Source organism: Heterocephalus glaber, unplaced genomic scaffold, assembly GCF_053883595.1.
Source record: "Heterocephalus glaber isolate CG9 unplaced genomic scaffold, H.glaber_assembly_v1.0 deba00000122, whole genome shotgun sequence".
Lineage (NCBI taxonomy): Eukaryota > Metazoa > Chordata > Mammalia > Rodentia > Bathyergidae > Heterocephalus > Heterocephalus glaber.
In genome coordinates, this window is record NW_028258138.1 from 75,085,495 (window position 1) to 75,111,827 (window position 26,333).

General features: G+C 43.1%; 1 protein-coding gene and 1 pseudogene across 26 annotated transcripts in view; both read left to right on the plus strand.

The window, feature by feature from the left end:
• Kalrn (kalirin RhoGEF kinase) overlaps positions 1–26,333 on the plus strand; it is a 698,268-nt gene that overhangs the window by 574,063 nt on the left and 97,872 nt on the right. The window lies entirely within an intron of this gene.
• Positions 1–26,333, plus strand: part of LOC147830496 (small nuclear ribonucleoprotein G pseudogene) — a 31,877-nt pseudogene continuing 5,544 nt past the window's right edge. Inside the window, exon 1 of the transcript XR_015450662.1 lies at positions 1–26,333. This exon is cut by the window's right edge and continues 5,544 nt beyond it. The product of XR_015450662.1 is annotated as a small nuclear ribonucleoprotein G pseudogene (transcript).

The following is a 26,333-nucleotide window of genomic DNA, read 5'->3' on the forward strand; positions in this document are numbered from 1 at the left end:
AGTCGGCCTCGGCTCCTCGGGTCAGCACGGCTGGAGGGGCTGAGAGCGAGGAAGGGAGGGAGCGGGCAGGCGGGCCGAGGGAGGCGAGCGGAGGACGCTGAGCGGCCCGGGGAGGGGTTTTGCTGAGAACCGTGCCCCGGCACGGTTTCCCGAGCCGAGCGAGCGCTCTTGGCGAGATTCTGACTTGGATGCGTCTGGGGGCGCAGTTATTGTCCTGCGACTTGGGTGTCGGGGCTCCAGCCCCTGGGGAGTGGGGAGGGAGACGCCGGCACTAGTGTCCCTCTCCGGAGCGGAGAGCGCTACGTTGGTCATTTACATGCGGAGCCAGCTTCGGGGTTAACGAGTGACTCCTGGCCACAGGAATGTGTTTGACACTTATCTGTGCACCAGGAACTGTGTCTGCCAAGTGACAATCTTCTTAGGGAACCTCAGAGGCTTTTCTCTGCCTGAGCGTTCACAGACCAGCATGTATTTGCAGCTCTGGGCCAGAGCTTGGCTCATTAATTAACCAAGAACTGTCTTTGTACCCAATTAGGACTGTATTTAATTATTCTGCTAATTTTAATGTTGTTGAGGAGACTTACAGGAAGCAACCAATTTCCCTAAAGCAGCCTGCAAAACAGGAGGGTGAGAAGGCTCTCAGAAGGAGAGTTCTGAATGGTGTAGCTCCCGCTGAATAAGAAAGTGGGACCTTGCTGGGCAGACTTTGAGCAGATGTCCCTACCACTGATGTCACTCGGCACTTCAGCTGGGAGAGTGGGGAAGAAAGACTGGTTCATGTGATTGAGAGTGAGAACACAGCCTCTTACTTGACTCTTGCCATTTTTGAAAATTTCACCTATGGGGCTTCTTGTTCTACCCCCGCTTATAGCTCCCCACCCAGTCTCCAGTTCCATCCTGGCCTGTGCAAAATCCCAGTGGGATTTTCTGGCTGAGTTACTAAAGAATAAACTTCATCCACACAACCCTTCACCATCCTCTATGCTCCTCACACAACAGAGCCCTGACCACTCTCCTTCCCAAACAGAATTATGGTCACAGAGGCCAACTAAATCTCAAGGACCTTTCCCCAGATCAGTGAGGTTTATAATCCTGGCATTAGAGTCTGTCATTCTCTGCATTGATTAGCACAGCCTGGAACAGTGTGCTATCCAGCTTTAGTCGATGAATTCAGATGGAGACGAATGTGAGAGGCCAGGGGACCTGGCAAGCCTCCTTTAGGAATATTCAAACCCAGGCTAGGAATTGAAGGAAGGAGGTGTTAAAGAGGGGAGGAAGCAGGAAATGACCATGGGGAATCTGAGGGGGTGGGTTTGCTCTGGAGGCTTCTCTGCCTTAGTATGAAGGGTTTCCAGGCAGGATTTCTTGGGAGTTCGTTTCCTGTTAAGGCGGAATGTGGGGCTTGGGCAGTGCCTATCCCTAGTCTCCGCAGCTGTCCAGATGTGGCAGCCCTGCTTCCCTACGGGATAATCCTCCACGGGTCTCTGGACTTCGGCGCTGTGAATTGCCCTGTCTGCTCCATGATGTTGTGTGACAGAGGGCAGGAGCTGGCTCCTGTGTGCAGACTGGGGATGTGGTGGCTGAAGGCTCTGTGGCCAGGAAAGGGTGTGGGGGTAGGTCTCAGGGCCCAGAACTAGAGGAGGCCATCACTGGGCAAGCCCCAAGTCCTGAGCAATAAAAGCAGCTCAAAAGGGAAAAGAAGGGTGACAGGGCCATGCCTCCTCATCTTCTCAGGAGCTCCTTACCCTTTCCTAGATCTTAACGTGTGGAGATGGAAAACTGGGGCTCAGACTCCAGGCAGGCTGAAGCGGTGGGTGGGGTGACAGTAGCTGAGGTGTTGGGTCACTCCCTGTGGCCTTCAGTTTGTCTAGCACTAGAGAGAGCTGGGAGTCTTTGCCTAGCCTTCGGACATTGATTTAGAGGCAGGCAGAGAAGATAAGGCCTCTGTCGGGCTTGAGTACCTCACCCTGAACCCCAGGGCTCTGTGGGAAGAGACTTACCCAGCTGCAACACAGAGCCTGTGAGGTGGCTGGACTGGAGAGTGTTCACAGCAAAGAACCCAAAGAACCGTCTGCCTCCCTTCTCAGCGAAACCAGTTTCTCTGGTCCCACAGACCTACTGCAGTTGAAAGGTAGTCTCCCTATTCTGCCTTTTAAATAAAGGCAGCTGCTTGTTTGGTCTCTCCCTGCTGAGAGAACTTGGCTGCCCTGCTTCTGGGGAAGTGAATGGGTCTGAACCCACTGGTGTGGTTCCCAAATTGAAAGAAGGAGTAGGGGTTTAACTGATTTCCTGTCATTTGGGATTGAAAGCACATCTCCTTCCAAAATCTGAGAAAGCGAAAGGAACCAAGAGGAAATGGAATGTTCTGGTTATTTTTGACTCAAAACTAAGGAAGCCATATTGGAATTTCTCTAGCAAATCCACAGTGGTTGTCATTGTTGTCACTGAAGCAAGAGTGGAAGATTTAATGACAGTACATTTGCAGCCTTTCAGTGTCACATTTGTGGGAAATATGAATGTAGTTAAAATTGTCTTTTGATTTGGAAAATGGAAAAAGGTGAAATGTTTTTCTCTTCCATTTTTTGGTTCTGTTGAGTATGGACACAATAAAGAGGTTTGAGGAAAGATGGCCTTTCTTTTCCACTTTGAAATTAGCACTGAAGGAGAAGAAACCTGAAAGGAAATAGAGATTAGGTGAGAAACAAGAAAGAAGGTAAATACCTTTATAACTGCCTTTTTGAAAGTGAAAAACCACAAGTGAGAGAATGGCATACACATGTTTGAAGGGTGATAAATTATGGAGTCACACTGCAGGGAGAGGAGAATGGCTTTGGCTAGTGAGACTGCCCCTTAACCCAGAAGAAGTGGGTCAGTTCGGGAGACTTCTTTAGTTATCTTAGAGTTTAAAAAACAACTTGTTTCAGAGTGACAAGAAGGATTTCAACTTAGATCATGGAACCTAAAGATTTTCCTAATCTTCCTAGATGGAAGCCAGTTTTAGAGCCTTCCGTTTTCTAGTCAGCTTATAATCAGCCCCTTGAAAACCCTTCCTCATCACCACCCTCCTCTGCTTCTCCTCTGAGTGCACGGCCTCGTTTATACTTGTTTATTGATGCTGTGGTATATCCCAAGCTGTGTACAACTGTGCCTTCTCGTTTGCACTTAGGACTGTTCAGCAGTCTGAGAATCTCAGAGTTGAGGAGGGAAGGGATGGCTTAGCCAAGCCAACTTAGTTCACCAGGAGGCACTTGCATTGCCAGCCCAGGGTCCTTTCCCAACAAGGGAGTGGGTTACTGTTTGATCTGACCCCAGAGGTGTGGATAAAGGTTACAAGGCTTCACAGGGCACCCAAAGTCATCCTCATCTCTATTTGTTTCTTCTTTTTTTCTACCTGTTCCCAGAATCCTTAACCAGGAACTTTATGGCTTAATGTGAATGTCATATTTGTGGCCTGTTAAATTAACATAGCTCATCTTATTAACTGAGTTGGATGCATGAGACCATAAGCCAAGTTCCTTCAGAAAGATTTGGTAACCTGGAAGAGCCCTCCCAGTGACACTCATTGTTGTTCACTTTAACTCACCATTCAAGGACAAAATCCTTGGGGCCATAGTACTTTTCCTTTCATTGCTTCATCTTCTGGGAAGCCACTTTACTATGGTGAAAACTTAGTTGATCGGGCCAGGGATTTAGCTCAGTGGTTTCGGCGCCTGCCTCGAAAGCGCAAGGTCCCGAGTTCAATCCCCGGTACCAAAAAAAAAAAAAAAACCTTAGTTGACCATTTAGCATGCATCTGTTTTCCCATCTGAGATATAACTGGGGAGAGGTACCATATACACATACTGTCCCCAACCCACACCCTATGCTTCTCTTTCCATATCTGACTCTCTTAACTACTGAGTAGTAACAGGGCCATCTGTCATTACCCGGATAACAGACTGACTGCCTGTCATGCATAGCCTAGTAGAAATGAGGGTGTATGATTTAGATGGGGTGAGGCAGAGATGGGGAACTGAAGCCATATTGCCCTTGCCTGGTGCAACTATGTGTCCACCAATCACTGAGAGTCCTGTAGGCATGGCACTACATGCTTACATGTTTGCAGTACATAATGTGTTCATTCCTTGTGGGGAGTTGGTGCGTGTACATAACACATCTTAATTCCTTTTATCATCCCGTTTTCCTTCTCTCCCTCTCTCTCTGTCCATCTTTGATTCCCTTCTTCTTCTTTTATTATTTTTTTTTTACATTTTCACAGGACATAATGCAAAGTAATTTGGAGTAAAAACAACCAAGCACTGGGGGTTGCTCTGAGCCCACACAACAGTGCCATGGGCATGCCTGACTGTAGGGTCAGTGTTCCATTTCATAATGTTCCTGTCCAGAATCTCAACACTGTTCTCTTCTGCCCTGAAAATACACCCCATCTATCTTAAATACTGCTCCTCATTCAGTGAGTGAGTGGCTCCAGGGCCCACCTCTCCAGCACACCAACCCCCAGACAGGCCATTCCTAAAGTAGGCTCTAGAAAAGGCCTGGGTCTGAAACCCTGGAGGCTTCTGCAACAGAAGGTGCCAGTGGAGAAGTGAGAACTGTGAGGGACCTTGGGATCTCTTCACACCTTCTCCTTTTCTGTAGGAGGAAACTTAAATCCAGCCATTAGTAGCAGAGTCAGAATTAGAGCCTTTTCTGATGCTCCCTCCTCAACCTCGTTACTCCTGGGTATGGAGGCAGAGCTGACCCCACTGGGAAGGGCAGTGACTGTCCCCAAGTGACTGGTGCTGGGATGCTGACTGAAATAATTTGTTGTTCTTGGATGACTGTGCTGCCTTCCTGGCCCCAGGGATTGGGCCTGCCTGGTCTGCTTTAAGGGACTCTTGTATCCCCTGAAGATCACAGAGAACAGAGCAGATACCAAAATAGCTTGTGTGTATTGTTCTCAGTAAATACTTATGTTTTCCCTGTTTTTTTCTCTCCCTTTTTCTCCTTTCTTGTCCCCCTGTTTGTTTTGTTGTGTTGTGTTTCTGTTGTTGAGACAGGGTCTCATTGTGCTGCCCAGATTGTCCTCCAACTCCTGAGCTTAGCTGATCTTCATGACTCAGCCTGCCAAGTAGCTGGAACCACAGGCATGCACTGCCATGCCTGGCTTGTCCCCATTCTTGATGTGTACCCTTTCAGGTAGAAGTGAATCAATGAAGTGCATTCCTATCATTCCATCTTTGATTGTCCCTGGTTTTTATATAACACACAGTGTTTTGATTCATTTGACAAATGTTTATGTACTGACTGCATGCCAGCCCTGCACTGGGTACCTGGGAGAGGACAGGAATCATAGTGGTGTTTACTCCATTGGGCTGCTGTGAGGAATAGTTAAGATAATGTCCATGAGGGCCTTAACATAGCACCAGGCATGTAAATTGCTTTTTAAAAGTGCTGCTATTAATGATAACAGTAATACTAGACATAGACTCATCCCCAGGAGACTCCAGCTAAATGTTTGTGGGTGTTCTAGGTGACAACACTATCGATCTAAGCTCCTTAGCAAGTTCATGGTCTTGGCTCAAACTGTCATGGTCTATGCTGAGCTTCAGTGCGTAGAGTTGTCACCAGAGGGGAAGAAAGCTTGTCATCACCTTTCTTTTCATTAAACCGATTTAAGAAATACTTGATGCTGCTAGTATCAAAGCCACTGTGTTACATAAAAGAAGATACAACAGAAGACTGGCAAGAAGCCCAAGCATACCTGGGTTGTCTTTCTCTTGGGGAAAATATAAGGTACTGGAGAACAGAGACCCCGTTTGTTTATTTGTTGTTTTTGGTGCTGGAGATGGAATCCCAGTCTACCTCTGAGCTGTACCCCAGCCAGCTACACTGTTTTTGAAGTTCAGGTCCTGAGGACATCAATTCCATGAAAAGACCAGTCACTTTTGCTTACCTGTACTTTGGCTTTGGCTTGCAGTCTCCTCAGCCAACATTTATTACACATCTTTTATGTTTCTTCTTCAGTCTCTTTTTGCCAAGATCAAAACTACAGCCCACTCCTCACAGGCAGTTATTCCAGCCCTATGGTTCTGGACATTTTGCTAAGTTTTGGCCAATGTCTTCTGTTCCTCATAGACAAGGGATAGGTGGCTTGGCTCCCTGCCTGGTCTAGTCAGTAATTAATGGGCAAATCTTTTCATTTTTTGAGGTTGGCACAACTGTCCACATTACACTTCCTGGAAGGAGGCAAGCCCTGGTTACACCTGTGAGGCAGCAGGGAGGCTGCCAGGTGACTTGCCCCACAAAAGAACAAAGATCAGAGTTACTGTACAGGTTGTTCCACGTTCTTCTTGCTAGCCTCCATGGTGAGGAAATTGTCCAACCGAAAGGAAAGGAAACCCCCAAAGTGACAGGAAGTGTAACCCTTTTAGTCTGAGGTTGAAATAGCACCTAGTAAACACTGCAGTCTCCAGCTCTCTGCCCTTCCCTGGGACTAGGTGGTTGTGGAATATGTCTTCTCTCAAGCTCCTGATATATCAGGAAACTAAGTAGTTTCTCTCTCCCTCCATTAGAATGTTCATGTTGCTCCTGTGGTTAAGAATGTTTTCTTTCCCCATCCAAAGGTGAACCAAGCTCTACTGTTAAAAATAGTTGCAAACACTCAGCATCTGCCCCAGATTTTGCCTTCCAGTCTCACACCTGTGCAGTGCATCATTTCTACCCTCTGTCCACTGACGGAATGCTGTCTCAGAGTGTGGTCAGCCAGGACTGTGATGGACTTGCAGACTCTTGGGCTTGGGACCAGAAACCCAGGCATACCTAGCAACCTGGGATGTAACAGGCACTCCAAGTGGCCATAGCCCACACTCAAGTATGAGGACCACGGACTTGGTGCTGCTGACTTGGAGGGAAAAGACAGATTTCCTTGCAGGCTTTTCTCGTTTTGGTTTGTTCTTTTCACTTCTCTTTCCACCCTCTGCCTCTCTTCCCTCTTTACCCAAAGAGCTGTCTTATCAGCACACCACTAGATCCACATGCTATCATGTGTACATATAATTTGTTTTTGTAATCAGACTCCTTATTCCAGATTAGTTCTAATGTTTGCAATTACAAACAGAATTGCAATAATCATTCTTTTTTGTGATACTGGGAATTGAGGCCAGGGCCTTTGGACTGAGCTGCATCCCCAATCCATTTTTAAAAAATAGAAAGTAGATCTTACTAAGTCACTAGTTATCCAGGCTGGGCTCAAACTTTCGATCTACCTGCCTCAGCATCCAAGGTGCTGGGACTACAGATGTGTGCCATCATGCCCAGCTGTAAGGACCGTTCTTCTCATTGGCTTGGCACATACCCATAATCGCTTCCTTAGGATGAGTTCCTAGAAATGGGATTCTTAAAAAAGAGAACAACTATAATTTGAAAACACATTGCCAGTTACCCCTGACTTCACACCCTCCAAAAGGAAAAGTGCACTGTGTTTTATTTTAGGAGGATCTATGAAAAATATCCTCTGGGATTAGGAATTTTATGTCTCCCCAACTGTTTATTTCTGTTTACATTTTCTGAATTAACTTAATTCTTTCTATATGAGGAAACACCCTGGCTGAGATTATAAACAAATGCCTTTGATTTTCAGGCTATGTACTGATATGTGGGGTATAAAATATATCTAAATACATTTTATTTTTGTTCTGGACTGCAAGGTAATAAATATATCACAATGATTAAGAGCTTAGATTCAGAAACCAGAATGAATGAAACCAGATGAACCAGCTCTTCTGCTTAGCTATGCAAGTTACATAAACTCTTTGCCTTAGTTTCCTTGTCTGGAAAATAGAAATGATCATGAAATCTGTTCTTGGGGTTTTTGCAAGCTTACATGAGTTGACAGATGCATATCACTTAAATTTGGCACATGGGAAGTGTTGAAAATATTGGATTATTATTAATGAGTACCTAGAAGTCTCTATGCAGTATGCTAGCTGTCATGTCCAAATGATTTTATTAGTTCCTTAATCATTTGGGAAATTAAGCTGAGCACTTTTTGTGTCATTCCCAATATATGAGTGCTGTGTGGCAGTTACTGGACTAGTGCTCATAGAAAATCTAAGATACTCCCCTTCGCCCGAAGATCTTATAATCTGACTTGGGAGCTGACCATAAGTGTGAAACCAAATAACAAAACAAGAATTAGACTAAAGACAATAAGAGGACCGAGCTCCAAGTTCCTACCTGGTTGTTAGTTAAACTAACCATGGAGCTGATAGGAGCATAGTGACCTGTGGTTATCTGGGAGGACTTCCCAGGGGACACAAATTTCCCTGTGCATGAAAGGACAGGATGGGTTTTTAAAGGACTGAGGATTTCATGTGAACAGAGGAGCAGGGACATTCAAGAGACCAGAGAGGAAACAGGTCTGCTGCTGTCTAGAACTGCGCTGTCCAATCTAGTAGCCACTCATCCCATTGGCTATTGAAGACTTGAAATGAGGCTAGTCTAGATTGAAATGTGCTGAACACACCAGATTTCAAAGACTTGGTACAAAAAACTGTAAAACATCTTACGTTTTATATGGATTACATGTTGAATTGGTGATACTTTGCAGAGACTAGGTTAAATGAAATATATTAAAGCTAATTTCACCTTTTTCTACTTTCTAATAGTAATTTGGGAAATAATATTACACTATATAGTAAATTGCTTTCATCTTTGTAGACAAGATAGTGAAATGTAGAATGATCCTGCCATTTGGAGACAGGGACAGGGAGGGTAAAGGACTGGGTCATGCTGAGGAGAGACTCAGCTCTTTGGAAGACATATAGGATAGTAGGGGCCTCTGAACTGGAAATGACTCTAAGGTTCCTAAAACTGTATCTTAGCCACTTTTCCAGATTTGATCTTTTAGAGATCTGTCCCACAGTGGCCACTTCCATGTGATATTTACAAATATACAGAGAGTTTCAAGGGGCCGTCTACCTCTGGAGGACCAAGTCTATCTGAAATCATAATGTGATTCTTAGAACTAGAGCTGACAAGTAGATCCAGCTGGTCCTGATGAAATCAGTCTACCCCTCTGTCCCAGAATATCTAAGTGAGGCCAGAAGACTTTCTTGAAACCTCCCAAGGGCCTTCCTGTGACTTTCCAAGTCAGATGGAAGATCAAGGCTAATCTAAAGCCAGGCCTGGATAGCCAGTGTGCCCCAATCTAATCAGGGTTCCATGCATCCTTACCAGAGACCTAGCAAGGTCTGTGGCTGCTGGAGTAATACTTCTGACCAAGACCTCCTAACTTCTGGTCATTGATGCTTCCTCCAAGAACTGGGAGATAATCAGAAATAAAAATAGAACAAGGCTCTGCCTTTGTTAACTTACAGTGTAGAGAGGGCCATAGATTGGGCTGTCTCTCTGTCTCTCACAAATACACTTTCGAAATGGTCTCAAGAGAAAGAACAGCGTACACTTAGAACATATGGTGGGGGAGGGGAGGAGGTGGGTTTTGGCTTGGGCAATAGGGACCCCATCTGAGGAAATGACATACATACCAAGGGTCTTGCTGCCACCACCATTCTGGCCCCCAAGTGGGTACTGTTTGCATTCTGGATCAAGTTTAAAGAGTCTCCCTAAAAGGTTTTGCTGAATAGTAGAGGCAAATATAAAGGAAATAGAGTAAAAGGAACTTAAAACCAGATGGCTTTGTGGCATATATGGTGTTGAAGAGCTTCTAGCTTGCTTCAAGAACTTGTATGGGCTGGATGTAATGATGTGCCTGTAGTCCTGGCTACCCAGGAGGCTGAAGAAGCAGGCCTGCTGAAACCTAGGAGTCTGAGACTATCCTCGACCACATAGCAAGAGCCCTCCTCAAAAGAAAAAGCAAAAGCTTGTGTGCTATTCTTGGGTCTACAAATATCTGAGGCACCTGTGTATTGCCCACAAAGGATCATTGCTTCAGCCCAGCATGCTTGTAGAGCTGTCATCTTGTGACCTAGGTGAAATCTAGATTAAAAGGTCAGGTCCTCACTCACCATCACTGACCTCCCACTTGTCCCTCCTTCCTGCCCTGAGGTGCTGCCATCTGTAGCTGCTGCTCTTGCAGCCTTACAGTGCTGTCATGACCTGAGGGCAGGTGTCAGCTGAGCCAAGTGCTACTATCTGGGAACTCTCATAGACCTGCTTCTGTGACACATGGGACATTGCACTTAGTCATCTTTACAATCTTGTCCAATTCCTGTTGCATAAAGGGATTTAGAAACCAGAGATAATCCTGCTCTTTCACTTGGGTTCTGCTTGAAAGACCTCAGCAACATTTCAACATTGTTTTTCCTTTTCCTAGCATTTCTAATTTCTAAGTTCTCATTTCTTTATGCTTTGGTTTGGGAATTCCACCCTCTTCCCAATTAAACTTTCAGCCAAATAGTGCTTCCATCTGAGAGTGCCAGCAGCCAACTCCACCAGAGCAGCTGTGGATCTTTTCACATAGTCAACATCCCAGCTCCTTCCTAGGAAGGTGGTCAGTCTAAATTTAGCTCTGACCCTTCAGCCAGCAGCTCTACAGACCAGGGCTGCAAGAGCAAAGGCAGAGCTGGACTGTTCTTAGAGTGGGGTGTGTGTGAGTGTGTGTGTGTGTGTGGACACGAGGTAGAAGGGAAGGAAAGGAAGGCTCTTCAAGGGCCTTGTCCAGCCATGGGGGAGGAAGAGGAGGAGTTCAAGGTGGGAGGTTAGAGTCATTCTTGGGGCTGCTGGAGTATCCTAGCTTGGCTAGGCACCTTGGTGAAAGTCCACCAAACTCTCCACCCTCTCAGGTTCCTCCCACTGCAGAGCATCAGTGACAACTCACCTGGGTTTGTAATTACCAGGGCTTCTTGCCAAGCATTATGCCACAATTACATGCTCACCCTTGTCTCCCATTCCAAAGTTGCTGCTTCCAAGTTTATGAGCTACAATTCACATGTTGTCTTATATTGATCTCACTCTTATTGGCCTGCCTGACTTGTATCTTTGTGTAGCTGGCATCTTTTTCTGTATCAATGGGTGTGTATCACAGAGGAAGGAAGAGGGTAATGTCTAAAGTCCTAGTTGTTGAGTGACTTTGCCAAGTATTAAAAATGTATAACTGTAAATCGATGGAAAGAATTTAGCTCATAAAATTTAGCTGGTATAGATTTAGTTATACTTCTAATTTGCATGTTTAGTCACAATTAGCATCTTATGTGCCATGAAATTCATACAGATATGGGTTTTTTGGAGAGTAACATCATTATTACTCAAATGAGATAATCTTTATTTTTCCATTTGGTCTCCAGTAGCCATTTGGGAAGTAGTTTAGAGGAAGGTTTAGAGGGCCATCTTGAATATATGTGGCTGTCCTTTTGCCTTCACTGGAAGTTGAGAGGAGAAACAGACCACAAAGCTTCTGGAGCCAGAGTTCTAGTTGGAAAATGTCCAGTTTAGTATCACAAATGGACTTGACCAAGAAGGGAACATGGGCCAGTTGGCTCTCTGATGCTCACTGTCAGTTCTTGTAAGTAAAATAGAGCTGTTCATGGGCAATTTTTTCTTTATTCAGGTCTCCGAGCAGTGCAGGGATCAGGGAGGGTCAGAGTGAGCGTCTACCTGGGTGTTCGCACTCACTAAGTGGTGCATTAGTCTCCTTTCTTAACTTCTTTGTGCCAGCTTCTTCCCCTGTACACTTAGGAAAATACAATGAAAACATGTTTGCACGATTGCTCAGCATAGTTCCTGGCTCCTTGGCACCTAGGATGCACTCAGCAAATGCTAGCTTGGGAGCAATAACATTCTGCCCACTGTCAGACATTTCTGTCTTACAGGGCCAGAGTTTTAAATGAGCCATTAAGTGGAATAGGGTAGATTAGTGAACATTTTTCAAAGCTTTCAAGGAAAACAGACATTTTGCCCAGTTCTTGAGCCCTAGGAGTATCCCTGTTTAAAACAAGTTGCTGATCTGGTGGAACCTAGGGCTGGTTTATGGTCACAGTTTTTATTAAGAAAGAGGAACGTTTTTCTCCCTGTTCATGGAGGCCAATGTGTTAGGTTCTTGAGCAATTCTTCAGCAGTTCACTTCTAAGGACCTTCTTATTTATTTATCAGCTTATTTTGTGCCATTGCCCTGTATTCATGTTCAAAGGTGATGATTGTGTACATGTTCCTTTAATTATTATGATTATCTGATGTGCTCCTGTAAATATCTGACTCCAAAATTTCTGTTATGTCATCAGCATCTCATCAGAGCTTGTTGTATTCAGTAACCACATTTATCACTTTTAGATAAAAACAAAGAAATGATTTTTTGGTTAAATGTACTATTGGTTTGAGTTATAGTTTACAATGGGCTTTTTGCAATAGCAAAGTTCACTGTATGTTCAGTAGTAAGGAGGAAGTCAAGAATTCCCCCGAACTTACTTTCCTTGGGGCTCTCTGCTCTGTTTAGGTCATGTCTCCATTGCTGAATTAGTCCGCATGGTCCAGGCAGTGAAATAGTTGAGTTAATATAGAACCCATACCCAGGAGTGAAGATTGAGCAGAGACAGGAGTTTCACCCATAACTGGCAGAAGTCTGGGGGCTCTTAGGAGAGATGTGAGTATGGGGAGGCAGCCAGCAAATATCCTCTAAGCTGAATGTCCACTTAGATCTGTTGAGAGACTGCAGTGAATTTAATTTAAAAACAATAGGGATCCCTCTACTTCTCCCGGATAGTTCACAGGGCAGCAAGACCAGCTCTTCCAGAGGAAAGAGGAGATGTTCTGCCTTGTGAAGTGGTGATACATCTGTGTTTTGGAGGATTAGGAGGGATGTTCTTCATCTAAGCATTTAGACAAAACAAATAGCATGAAGAAGGCCTGGATGGGAATGGAGTGGATAGAAATGATGAAAACATAGCAATTTATGGTGTATGACTATAGGATCTGCTGGTCTTCAGCTTTTGAGACTCATGCTTATACATTTTAGAAAAAATATTTTATACAGCTTTCTTCTTAATTTCAGAAAGAAGAAGATGGAGGCTCAGAGAGATTAAATTACTTTCCCAAGAGCCTGTGGTTAACAAGTTGAACCCTGGCTTCTTCTCAATAGTCTGCTCCCTCTCCCACTGACCCTGCTGCCCAACTCATTTCCAATCTCTGTCTCAAGTTCTTTTGTGTGTTTTCTTTTATTACTGCAGTAGAATCTAGCACAGTTCCACATTGTGTCCCTGTAATCATGGGGTGGGCTCACAGTTCCAGAAGCAGCTTTTTCTGTGAGATATTAGTTTTATTTGCACGTATAAACCCTGTGCCGCCAAATCTCTTAACATAAGCATTGCCTGGCATACACACACGCGCTTTTAACACCCTAAATAGCAGAGACCTAGAAATGTTTGTCTACTTTTGCCAACATCTGACTGTGATTATCTTTAACCACAGTCACATTTGTTTGTCTCTTAAAATAGTATTGACTCTCCTGAGGAGGCTGCTTCAAGCCATGCCCGCCTTCCTGGAGCCCTGTCTGTTCAACCTGCCTTCCCCTATGGCAGTAGTAGCCAGTGACTGACTTCTGTCAACACTCTTGAGTCCTTCTTCAGTAGACTTGTCCTACTGACTGGTGGATTTCACCTCCTGGAGCCCAGAGGCATAGTTCTCCTTGAGATGTTGCTTTCCATCCTTCCTTCCAGTCTCTGGCTCTTGCCCAGGGCCTAGGCCCTTATGCAGGGGTTGATTTCTCCAGAGGAGAGGGGATGACTTTTGGGATGGCCCCAGCCAATATTTGACATTCACTATCCCTTCTTGCACCCTCCACCAGCAAGGCTGTTAAAATTTTGTGTCCTTGTTTTGGAGTTCTGCCTCAGATAAAGTCAGGATTCCCATATGCTGGTCTGTTTGGGTTATTTTGCTTTGAAGTAAAAGTTGACTCATTTTGACTTTCAACTTGATGGGGGTAAAAAGAGGTGAATGAAGAAGGTGACTTTAATTTATAGTTTCTATCTATCCTTACTGTTGCCCTTGCCTAATGATGCATCCCACCAAGCAAGGAACATCTACTCCAGGTAGAGCAAGTGGGCTTATTGAAGAGTCTTTCTCAGAGCCTTCACCAGAATAAAAGAAATGAACATCAGCCCACACATACATGGGATTCTATGCTTACACTTGGATTCCATCACTAAGAGATCCCTTTTCTGAAACGGGGTGATGTGGGTGGCAGACCAGAAACCCCAGAGTAAGTGCCCTGAGCAAACTGAGACCAGAACTGCCTCCTGCATTTCAGGTTTGCTCTGTGGTGGGTGCAGTGGGTTTCAGAGTAGGGCTTGGAGTTCACTGGCCCTTGGATCCCTGGCAGATGCCACTGAGCACTGTATTTCTCTTCCCAAACCACAAAAGTTATTTCTACATAACCTTGTGATAGTAGATTTAAAAGTTGAGGTGCTTAATGGTGGAAAATAGATTTGGGAGATGAAGGTTTCAAATGAGCTCTTGAAAGCCCTATAAATATTTTTATGATCCTTAAAATAAATTATCCTATTAAAGAAAGAGAATGAGTACTGTGCAATTACAGTCTATTGGGTTAGAAATATTTCAGACATTTTCCTAACTCAAAATTTGAACCAGATAGTTTTTAAATTCCATCTTCATGTGGAGATTATAGGTGCATTATCATGTGGTGCTTGTCTGAATGGGGCCCAGAACTATAAAAGTGTAGCCTTTGGAGCCCCACAGACCTGCCTTAAATCCTGGCTCTGAGACAAAACTTAACCTTGTCATGTCACAGTCTTGGTAGAAAAAAGGAGGGAGTAACTGTAGATTATGCGGAGTGTTGTCCATGTTAGGCAGAAAGGTCAGTAAAATGCTTAGCATGTTCAGCATGTTGTATGTTCTCAACAAAGGACAGCAATAAGAGATCAGTGTAAGTAGAAATGATGGTCAGACAACAGCGTGAATGTGCTTACTGCCATTGAATTGTACACTAAGTAGTCGTTAAGATAGTATCTGGGCGTGCTGGCACACATCTGTAATCCCAGGACTCTGAGAGGTTGAGGCAGGAAGATCATAAGTTTGAGCCCAGCCTGGGAAACAGTGATTTAGTGAAATCGCATCTCAAAAATAAAAATAAGAGGGCCAGGGATTTAGCTCAGTGGTTCCGCCACCTGCCTCACAAGCATAAGGTCCTGAGTTGGATCCCTGGTACCAAAAAAAATGAACAAACAAACAAAATAATAAAAATAAAAATAAGGAAAAGGCTAGAGATGTCGCTCAGTATGAAGGCCACAGGTTTAGTCTCCAGGATTGAAAAAAAAAGATTAGGATGGTAAATTTTAAGGTACTGTGTATATTTTTTTAACCTCCATTAAAAAATATTTTAAATTATACCCTCCCAAGAAAAGGCAAGTGGGTTTGTGAAAACAATTTATTAACATATACAAAATACGAAGGAAATTTACCAAATATGCTAATTAAAGGGTTCTAAGTGATTTATTTTATTTCTTTTCATTTTTTTTAAATTTTCCAAAATTCTTGCGATGAAGATTACTCTTATAACTAGAAAAAAAATAAGTTACAGTAACAGCTTAAATAAATAAGAGCATAAGGAAGTAAAATAATGACAGACCACCCACCACCCACTTTGTGTGTGTGTGAGTGTGTGTGTGTGTGTGTGTGTGTGTGGATACATGTGTATATGTGATACTGGGGATTGAACCCAGGGCCTTCACACTGAACTACTGAACTGCATCCTCAGCCATTTTGTTTGTTTGCTTGCTTGCTTGTTTGTTTGCTTTTGAGACAGGGTCTCCCTTGCTAAGTTGTCCAGGCTGGGTTCAGACTTAAAATCCTCTTGACTTAAAAGCCTCCCAGGGTTCTGGGATTATAGGGGAGCATCACAATGCCAGCTCCACTCAGCACTTTTCAAGCAATTCCCAAGGCTCTTCATTCCTAGCCCCCTTCCCCAGTTCAGGTCACAAGTGTAGCCCATCCCTGCCCCAACCCTCCCTTAGACAGCTGTGTACCATTCCATGGCCATAGTACTGGAAAAATTGGGACAGTCCAGGAGGTTCCTGGGGCCCCAGCCCTCTAAGCCATGGTGACTAAAGGTGCCATGTCAGGTTTTTGACTCCTGACTCCTGTATAGTTTCAGTATGTTGGGTTTTTTAGGAGTCATGTAGTTGACCAAGATACTTGTGCACCAGGGGCCTTTTTAAGCCCCTGTGCTTCACCTCCAGCAACATGATTTCCTAGAACACCAAGAGCAAAGTGACAGTTGGATCTGCCTATAATCCCATCCCTTCCTATACACATTAGTGAGATCCCCTCTACCCCAATGCACATGTGTACACACACACAGAGTTTTCCTCACCACTTTTTCCAGCACCTCCTCAGCGCTTCATTGGAATGCCCATTCCAGTTAATCACCACCTTTACCCTCTTGGATTATCTCAAGCCTCTGCAGACTGCTTCTGATTATCTCCATTATGAATGGGTTAAAGGTCTGACTTATGTGTTTATGCATTCATTCAGCAAACAGATACTGACCCTAAATGTACCAACACTTCAATTTAGAGTTGTACTAAACACCCAGAGAACTAAAATCTCTTTGGTTGGAGTTTGTGCACCAAGGGGACTAGGCTTTGGGGTAATTACCACATTGCCTGTGTTTGGAGCATTCCTAGGTCCTTAAACTTTGGCTCTAAGTAACAGTTACATGGCAGTGTCTCCTCGATTATTTGAAGGTCCCATTGGTGACTCACAGAGGAGGGAGCTGCCTGAGAGCCACGCAGCCCAAGGTCTACTACTCACCTGTTTGAGGAGCTCCAGCTCATGCACGGTGCATTCACTGAGCTATGAATGCCCAGGCAACGAGATCCGTGGCAACAGTTCTAAGTCCTTCTCATGGTCCTGTCTCCTTAAAAGTTCCGTAAAATATGGGAAGCTTAAAAGACAAGTATAAAACAGAGATTCTTTGAAATTCCTATTTTAAAGTATTTTTCCTAACATTCAAGTAAGGTAAATTATATCCCCAGATGGTATTATACATAAAAATAAGTTCCAGATGGATTTCAGACAAATGTAATAGACATTATAAAGAAGGTTGAAACAAATACCTGCAACCTACGTAATAGATAAAAGATTAATATTCAGAGTGTATAACGAGTTCTTATAAATCAGTAAGAAAAAAACCAACAACTCAATAGAAAAAATGGGCAGTTATAAAGAGGCAAGACTTTTAAAATAAGAAACTTTTGAAGATATAATATTGGTAGTAGTTAAAAATGCAAATAAAAAGAAGATTATTTTTCAAGTTGGCAAAATTATTGTCATGAGGAAGGCATAAACATTCATACCTGGTGGGAATATAAGTAGTCTTTCTGTAGGACTATTTGACAAGATCTATAAAAACTGAAAATGTGAGGACTAAGGACATAGCTCGGTTGTAGAGCAAGCATGAGCCCCTTAGTTTGATCCCCAGCACCCCTTACCCGATGGAAAATGTGGCTCATCGATACCATGTCTTGGTCTGTACCCTAAAGAATTTCTCCATTTGTCTCAGGATTTTCCAGTGAGAATTTCTGTGATAGCCAATAAGAAGATGTGCAAATAGCATTGTTTTTAATAGGGGAATGATCATGGAATGGTTTCACTGTGGAATGGTATGCAGCCATCTAAACCAAATAAAAAAGAGAATACAGACATGGATAGTAATGCAGAGAATAATTTTGATCCTGGAGAAATTTGTCTGACTATATAACATGGAACAGTCAGAAATTAATGATTACCAAGTAAAGTAAATCATATCTCATCATCTATATCAATACTAACCCTTTTAAACCACTCCACTGGCTTCCCAGTGCATAAGGATAAAGTTCCAATTCCTCAATGTGACCCACAAGGCTCTAGGTCTGGTCCTTGCCTCCTCCTCCAACTTCATTTCATGACTCACCACAACTAGCCATGCTCCACACGCAAGGACTTCCTTCAGGTGACTTCAACATTCCTGTCTCATTTCTGCCTCACGATCTTTGCAGTCTGGCCCTGGAAGGGAAACCTGGTCCCTATCTTCACAGGGCTCGTTCTTTCCTGTCCTTCAGGTCTCAGTTTAAGTGTCATTTGTCAGAGAGATTGTCAACAGCTACTCATCCTGAAGAAGCCATCCAGGCTCTCTCTAGCCCATTAGCCAGTTTAATTCTCCAAATACTGTTCCACACTTTTGGAAAGTTTCCTAACTCATTTATTAGTCTATTATTTGACTCTCTCAACCTCCACCCAAGTAGAATATCAGCTTCCTAATATCAAGGACTAGTCTGACTCCTGCACTGCTGGAGCCCACGCCAGGAACTGCACCTGGTACACAGAAGGCCCATAAGCATGTTCGGTGAATTAGTAACATAATGTCTTCAGGCATGCAAGTTACATAAAGGGAGCCTATGGGACTCCATGCTTAAGTTAGAGCCATCTTGATAGGGCAGTCTAGGCAGGCTCCTGGGAAAGGGCATTCCTAGATGGAAGAGGTTAATTATGGTATGTATATCCTCTGCAGGGTTACCTGTGGTGCCGTGCAGGATGACTTTCCACCCCAGTCACTGCTGATTATGCAGCTGGCGGTTCCAGCTGTAGTAAAGAGGAGGTGGCCTTCCCGCCATTAGGCAAGTGAGGCAAAGTAGCAGTCCTGGAGCTTTTGATCCCAGATATGTGGTATTTGGCAGCAGAGTATTTGGGTCCTTTAAAAAAATATGAATATGACATATTTAGCAGGCTTACAGTGCACAGCTCATAGTTCTCTTGATTGTCTGGTATCCAATTCCTTTTGTGTAAATGTATGTTTGAGACAAGCTTTCACTAGGTAGTTCAGGTTAACCTTGAACTCATTATGTAGCTCAGGCCAGCCTCAGACTCACAACTATCCTCCCGCCTCAGCCTCCCAAGTGCTGAAATTATATGCGTGCATCTCCACACCTGGAAAATTCCTCATTTTTTTCTTACCTGTTGATCCCTGCAGACATTAGAGCTTTGCTCTTTTCTCTAGGTTCTCTGTCAGCCCAGTGAATACCTTGAATGTTTTTCCTGATTGAAGAAAGGTTACAATTCTTCTAGTAAATCTCAGGAACTGCTACAGAGCAAGCCTGTCTTACCTGCCCCAAGGGTGGGGGGTGCTTGCAATTGGCAGGTTCTGGCCCTACTTATGCAAATAACCTACATGTTGTAATTGAGGAATGATCTTTCCCGTGACCACACATGAGTCTTGTGCTGTCCTCCTAATCCAAGCTCTTGGCTCTTCTTGTGCCTGAGGTGTATTATTTGTTAGACAGTTAGACAGTAACCCAATTCAATAGTTTTTAAAGTAGAAGCCAGAAGTTGAACTAAGGTTGTCACTGACCTCTCCTCACTCCCCCCCCCTCCCAGTTTACACTGTTAAATTTGACTTGTGAGCCTGGAACTGCCTCCCTGTCTACCAGTATCTAAGTACCCTATCTCCATTCTTCAGCCTTGGGGTCAGCCTTTCTACTGGGTCTGCTCCCAGACTCAAGAGCCACCAGTGTTCTTGTCATGAGGACCTTTCTGGGTTTACAGTAGCACGTTGTAAGTAGGTAATAGAGCCAACCAGAGTTGTATGCTTCCTCACTAGCGATAATTTCAGGATCCATAGAAAAGGCTCCTGGTTTGGTAAAAATCTGACCTCCAGACCAGCTTTCAGAATCCTCTTTATTTTTTGTTTCACACAAAAACTTCAATTTGGCACATTTTTTATGCTCACAAGGCTAAAGTGAACTTAGTACTGTGCTAAAGCACAATTTATTAATATAGTTCTAGCCACTTTATTTTATTTTCTGTGGTACTGAGGATTGAACCCAGGGCCTTCACCCTGAGCTATATCCTCAGCACTTTTTATATTTTATATTCAAACAGGATCTCACTAAGTTGTCCAGGCTGGGCTCAAACTTGCAGTCCTCCTGCCTCAGCCTTCCTGAGTGCTAGGATTACAAGTGAGTTCCACCAAGCCCAGTTTAGCTTTTTTAGAATAGTCACTGCTTTTATTATACATTGTTCAGTCTGTCTTCAGTGTTCTGTCTTATTTGTGATTGAGAAATTATTTCATGAATGGAATTCAATATATTTTACATGGGAATTGTGTTCAAATGACATTTATAGGTAATTTGTCATATATATGCCCATGGTTAGGGAAGGAAGGATAATATGAGAATTTTTAAATGCTGGCTTGCCATTTAAGTGGATGGATTAGAACATTGTGCCAAATACAGACACCACCTTAACCAGAGGATCAAGGTTAACATCACTAGAAAAGAATCAAACTGATACTATATACCTCTTGAAATTATGAATCATTCTGGGAGGTTTTTCTACCCAAAATGCTACCCTAAATTTAATCATGAGGAGACACCTGCCAGACCCAAATTGAGGGATGTTCTGCAGAACAGCTATCCTATTATCAAAAAAGATAGACAAATCATAAAAGACTTGATCTTTTCCTATAAAGAACATTATTGGAAATCTATGCCATTTGAATAGAGTATCCATGCTAAATTTCTGTTTTTGCTCACTGTGCTGTGGGTAGGTGAAAGAATGTCCTTGTTTTCAGAAAATATACATGTAATATTTAGAGATAAAGAGGAATCTTCTTTTTCACTTATTCTCAGTTCAGAGAGAGAGGTAGAAAAGCAAGGGGTAAAATGTAAACGTGGAGAATCTGGGTAAAGAATATGTGGGATTCTTTGTATTGCCTTGCAGCTTTTCTGAAATTATGTCAAAATGAAATAACTGATACACACTCAAGAATCACAGCCCCGCGGACCAGGCAGGGCTTCTACTAGCTGCAGGTACCCTCAGTGTTGAGCTGTGCTCCTGGGAGTGAGCCAGTCCCAGAGCAGCTGCACAGGACACTTGTGCGTTAAGAGCACAGCGCTGAGAAATATAGAGGGGAAATGTGGAGGCTCAGGCTAAATGAAGTCTTGTTTGTCAGCTACATTTTTCCAAGCCACGGAGTGAGGGCCTGGAGGAAAACCTTCTTGGCACAGGTGCTTGGGAGAAGCAAGGCCAGGTTAAGACCAAGTCTCAAATTAGGCCAAGTCCAAGACCCCCTGAACCTTGACATTTACTTTCCCATCGCACAGAAAATGTAGTTTACCAAAAAAGGACACTGAACACAGGCAGTTGTTGACCTTCAACCAGCTATTTCTCCAGTGGGCTTTTCCCTCTTCTTCCTTCACACTGCAGGTTCCCTAGGAGAATTTCCATTGCAACATTTTGAGTAAAGCAGGACTTGATTACAGTCTTAACTCTCTAATGAAGCCTGTGGAAGTTACCTTTGGCTGAGTTTACTACCAAAGGGCACTTTATCAGCTAACCTCAGGGCAGGCTTCCCACAGGCTCTGGGCACACTTTGATGTGATACAAGCCTAAAATAACTGGACTGGACAGAAACTGTGCTCCTACTTTGGCCTTCTCAACAGGTTTTGTGTTTGACTGACAGCCCTGCTATCAGGGCACCATCCCCTGAAGTATGAGTCACCTTTGTATTCCAGACTTAAGTGGAATAATAGACAAGATCAGTGCCAACACACTGGTTTCTATGACTTATTAATAGGAGTTTGGTAAATGCTGTGTGTTCCCTCTGGAGTCAGCATCTGCATAAGGACACTAAAGGTTCTGAGAAGTCCTGCAGTAGAGAAGCAGGTCACTTTGTTTAACTCATCTTTAAAGGGGCAATGTCTAGAATGTTTTAAGGAGCATAGGAAACACAAGCCTCTATGCTAGTCACATTACTGAGTTTAATAAATGAGTGGCTCACCAACACTGACTTTTTCTTAGAGGTCTTTGGGCCTTAAAATACTCAGACTCCAATGACATCTTTTTTTTTACCTTAGCTATTTATCCCTAGCCATTTAATGACCAAAGAATTTGTGCTGAAGACACAAAGATGGAGGGTGTGTCTGTCTTTAAGGACTTTCCTTAGCAAGGCAAAATACATAAGCAAGTATTTATTAGTGCCCAATCAAAGGTACAAAAAGTTGCTGTCAGAGCAATAGGAGCAGATGCTGGGCTTAGTCATTTAATAGTCACAGGTAGGCTCCAGACAAGCAGGGAGCTATGGGGTCCGATCGGCAAGAAGGAATGCAATGTGGCTGGCACCGTGAACTGCACTGTTACACTATAGAAGAGGTTTTCAAGCTTCGGCAGACATCAGAATTACCTGAAGGCTTGTTAGAATACACAGTGCTGAGCCAACCCCACAAATTCTGATCTATTGGAGTGGAGCTCCAAAATTTTTCATTTCTACCAAGTTCCCAGATGTTACTGCTGTTGGAGGTTGGGGAACACAGTTTGAACACCTTGGATTCCCAGAGAGTGGAAGCACTTAGGGCTAAAAGAGAGCACAGGTCCGAACACCGAGTAGCTTAAGTATCAAACCGACAAGTTAGATCTTATTGATCACAGTGGCTTGAACAAAGTGACACAGTTGTTCTGATGGCAGAGATGTGTGGAATGAACAAGTGAAAAAAACTGGATAAAGAGAGACCAGTTTGGAGGTTGTTACATAGTCAAAGCAAGTGGGCTGAGAAATCTGAATTAGGGTAGTAACAGAGGGAATGGAAAGATGTCAGCTCAGAAATCTTTGTCAATGAAGAACTGGCTGGTAGGAGAGAGAAACTCAAAGTTGGCCTTGATTTTCTTCAGGAAAGTCTTCAGTTATATACTCCTACAGTCATTTTTTTTGTGTGTGTACTGGGGATCGAACTCAGGTCCTTGCACTTGCGAAGCAGGCGGCAGAACCACTGAGCTAAATCCCCAGCCCCTCCTACAGTCATTTATACAATGATTTGTGGAAGCATTGTGCTGTTCAACAAGATTGGATTTGTATATATTTGCACTATTTGAAAAGAAAAGGGGAAAATACTGCTGCACGTCAGTAAGGTAAACGGTGCCTTAAGGAGTTTATTTAACTTACTTTGGGGTTGTTTGAACTAACACCCTGGACCTAGGAGTAGCCTTCCTTTACCAGGAAATTTGGCCTGCCAGTGTGGAGCTTAGGAGGGCTTCAGGTAGAGAAAGCTGGAAGATGCTCACCCCAGCCTTGGGGCTTGGCAGGTGCCATGTGTCATGATCAGGTGGCCCTTTGAGCTCATGATGTCTCATAGACGAATGCAGATTTCAGGGATCTTTAGTTCCTGCTTATCTACTGGTTCTCACAGCCCTGTAACTTGAAAGTACAAATTGTTGTTTGTTTATCCTTAAATTTTATTGTATATATTTAGGGTGTATAATAGGAATTTATAGGGTGCCTGTAGATAGGAAAAGGTTCCTATAGTGAAGTAAATTAACATACCCATCATCCCACATAGTTATCCCTTCTTTTTGTGACAAGAGCAGCTACTCATCTAGTAGAAGTATTCATTTAGTAACTGTATTAACTATAATCCTCATGTTGCATATTAGCTCTCTAGACTTGTTGGTGTTACATAGCAGTTACTTTGTATCTTCTGTCCTAGTTTCCCCATTTCCCACCATTGGTAACCACTGTTTTATTCTCTTATCTCTGTATTTTTGCATTTGTTTTAGGTTTCCCCATTTAAATGAGACTGTACTCTAGTTTTGTTTCTGTATCTGGCTTGTTTCACCTAGCATAATGTCCTACATTATGCTATGTTCATCTGCTTTGTGGTAAGTGTCAAGATCTCCTTTTTAAAAGCTGAATAATATTCTGTAGTGTATGTATACACACATACATGTGCCATATTTCTTTATCCATTTTGTCAACAGACACTTAACATTGTTTTTATATCTTGATTATTGTGAATAATGTAGCAAGCAGCATGAGGAGCATTGTGACTTCATTTCCTTTGGATATGTTCCCAGAAGAGAGATTGCTGGGTCATATAAGACTAATGCACATATGGCTGTTCTATAAGATATGATCAAAATATATGATGAATGTTAAACATTTTTTTAAAATTATATTACAGTAAAAGACATATTATCATTAATCCTCCTCAAAATAACTACGCCTCATTTCAAACACATTGATTCCATTGTTCTTTCCACTTTCTGAAGCAGTTCTGGAAATCTTTCGCGTCTTTATGAAGTGTGATAAAAATATGGTGAACACTGCTGCTAAGTGCCACCTAACAGAAAGGCAGGCTCATAAAAACATTACAGTGTGCCTTCATCCACCTTATTCACCAGACCTAGCACTGCGCACCCTCTAGCCATTTTCCATAGTCAAAATGACCACAAAAGGTAAACATTTTGAATCCATTCAGGACACTGAGGCAGCCATGACAGTGCAACTAAAGACACTCACAAAAGTGGCCCTCCAGAACTACTTCAGAGAGTGGCATGAAGGATAGGATAAGTGTGAAAAAAGTAAGGGCGAGGGTTTTGGGGGGAGTTAATGGTAATGTATCTTTTAACTGAAATAGATTTTTTAAAAACATTGACTTTGTTTTTTAGTCACATCTCTTGGTGGAGGTGGGGATGCTGGGATTTGAACCGAGGACTTCATACATACAAAGCACTTGCCCTACCGCTGTGCTACATCCTCAGCCCTGGTAGTTCTACTTAAATTTCTTTAGGAACTTCTATATTATTTTCCATAATCACTGCACCAATCTACATCCCCACCAACAGTGTACAAAGGTTCCCCTTTCTGTACCCTTCACCAACAATTGTCACCTCTTGACTTTTTGACAATAGTAAATGTGAGGTGATATATCTCAGAGAACCTATTTTTCACAATAAGAATTCTATGTTTTGATTTTATTCTAATGTGGCATATCCTTTCTTTGGTTCTTTCTTTTTCTTTCTTTCTTTTCTTTCTTTTCTTTCTTTCTTTCTTTCTTTCTTTCTTTCTTTCTTTCTTTCTTTCTTTCACCAGGCTCTAACTCAAGACTTTGGGCTTGCCACTGAGCTACATCCCCAGCCCAAAGAGAATTATTGCACTATATACTTTTTATATACCTTTTTTTTTTTTCATACTGGGGACCAAACTCAAGACCTTGTGCTTGCAAGACAGGCATGGTGCCACTGAGCTAAATCCCCTGGCCCCTCTTTCTTTGGTCTTAATTTGTGGAGTTTCATTGTATTCCTTTGGGGGTCATGTCTTGAACAATTTAGAAGTCTTTGAAGAAAGCTTTCTATTCCATAATTTGAAAGGAATTTGTGTTCCCTTTCCAGAGGCTGTGACTGGGGCCAGGAGAATGAAAAAGGTGTGTAGCTTGAAATATCTAGGATGTTTACCCTTGGAAGAGCAGCAGATCTCTTTTCGGGACTTTTGCCTGTTCTGATAGGTCAGAGTTCTGAATCTAGCACTAGTAGAATAGAGACCGAGAATGCGTAGCCCTTAACTTCCAGAAATAACCAGATGCGGTGGAAATTCAGGTGAGTTGACAAGGCAACATTCTCACGGCACCTTTTGTTTTAGGGCATGCTTATCTGGAATGGGGCTGGGGTTGGTGCCCTTTGAGGGCTCTCTTTCCTCTGTCTCTGGGTTTGAGACATGATTTCACATGCGAAACAGGCAAATGAGACCCTGAAGACAAGCAGTTGGGAACTTAAACCTTTCTCTCTCTGCTTCCAGTGTCACCCTGATGAGTTAAAGCTTGGGAAAGAGTTGGGGATAAAATGGACTGAAGGATCCACAATAGCTGAGGGAAATCTGGACTGAATTAGAACAAAATTCAGGAGATTTAATGTAGATTAAAGCCTGAGGAGCTGAGTGGAGATTGTTGTGTCTATTGGCAAAGATCTTCCTATTAAGGGCTAATATCCCAAAGGGCTCTGAAAATGAAAGGATTCCTGCCCCACTTCTTGTTTTTGTTCTCTTAGTTTAATGGTAAAAATCAGAAATTGATATTCTAAATCTGTAAGGATTTAGATGTACAAAATTTATTTTTTACAAAAAGTCTCAGTACAGTGGTGAAGTAAAGAAGTACGGGTCAGTAAAGGATTCACTGGAGAAGAAATGCTGAACTAAGCTTCACAGCTTTGGTATTGGAAGCAGGAGGCAGGGGCTTCCACTATGCATTTGAGACCTGAGTATGATTAAGAAATGGAAGAAGAATATCCCTAGCCAAGATGTGTTTGCCAAGTGCAGTCTGAAATTATGATAGGAGTAAATTGGCAGGGCAACAGCTTTCCCAGTATTAAGAAACAGAGCCCCCCCACTCTCTCTCTCGTCATTTACTGTTACCTCAGCAGCTTTCTTCATTCCTGAGCAAGTAGCCTAAGTGCCAAGATGACCACCCAGATGGTTTTCCTGGAAGCCAGACATACCAGGCACCAGTGGTGCACAGCCTCAGGACCTCAGCTGAATATGCGACCAGGAGCTTGGCTTTCACAGACATTCCCTAAAAGGCCTG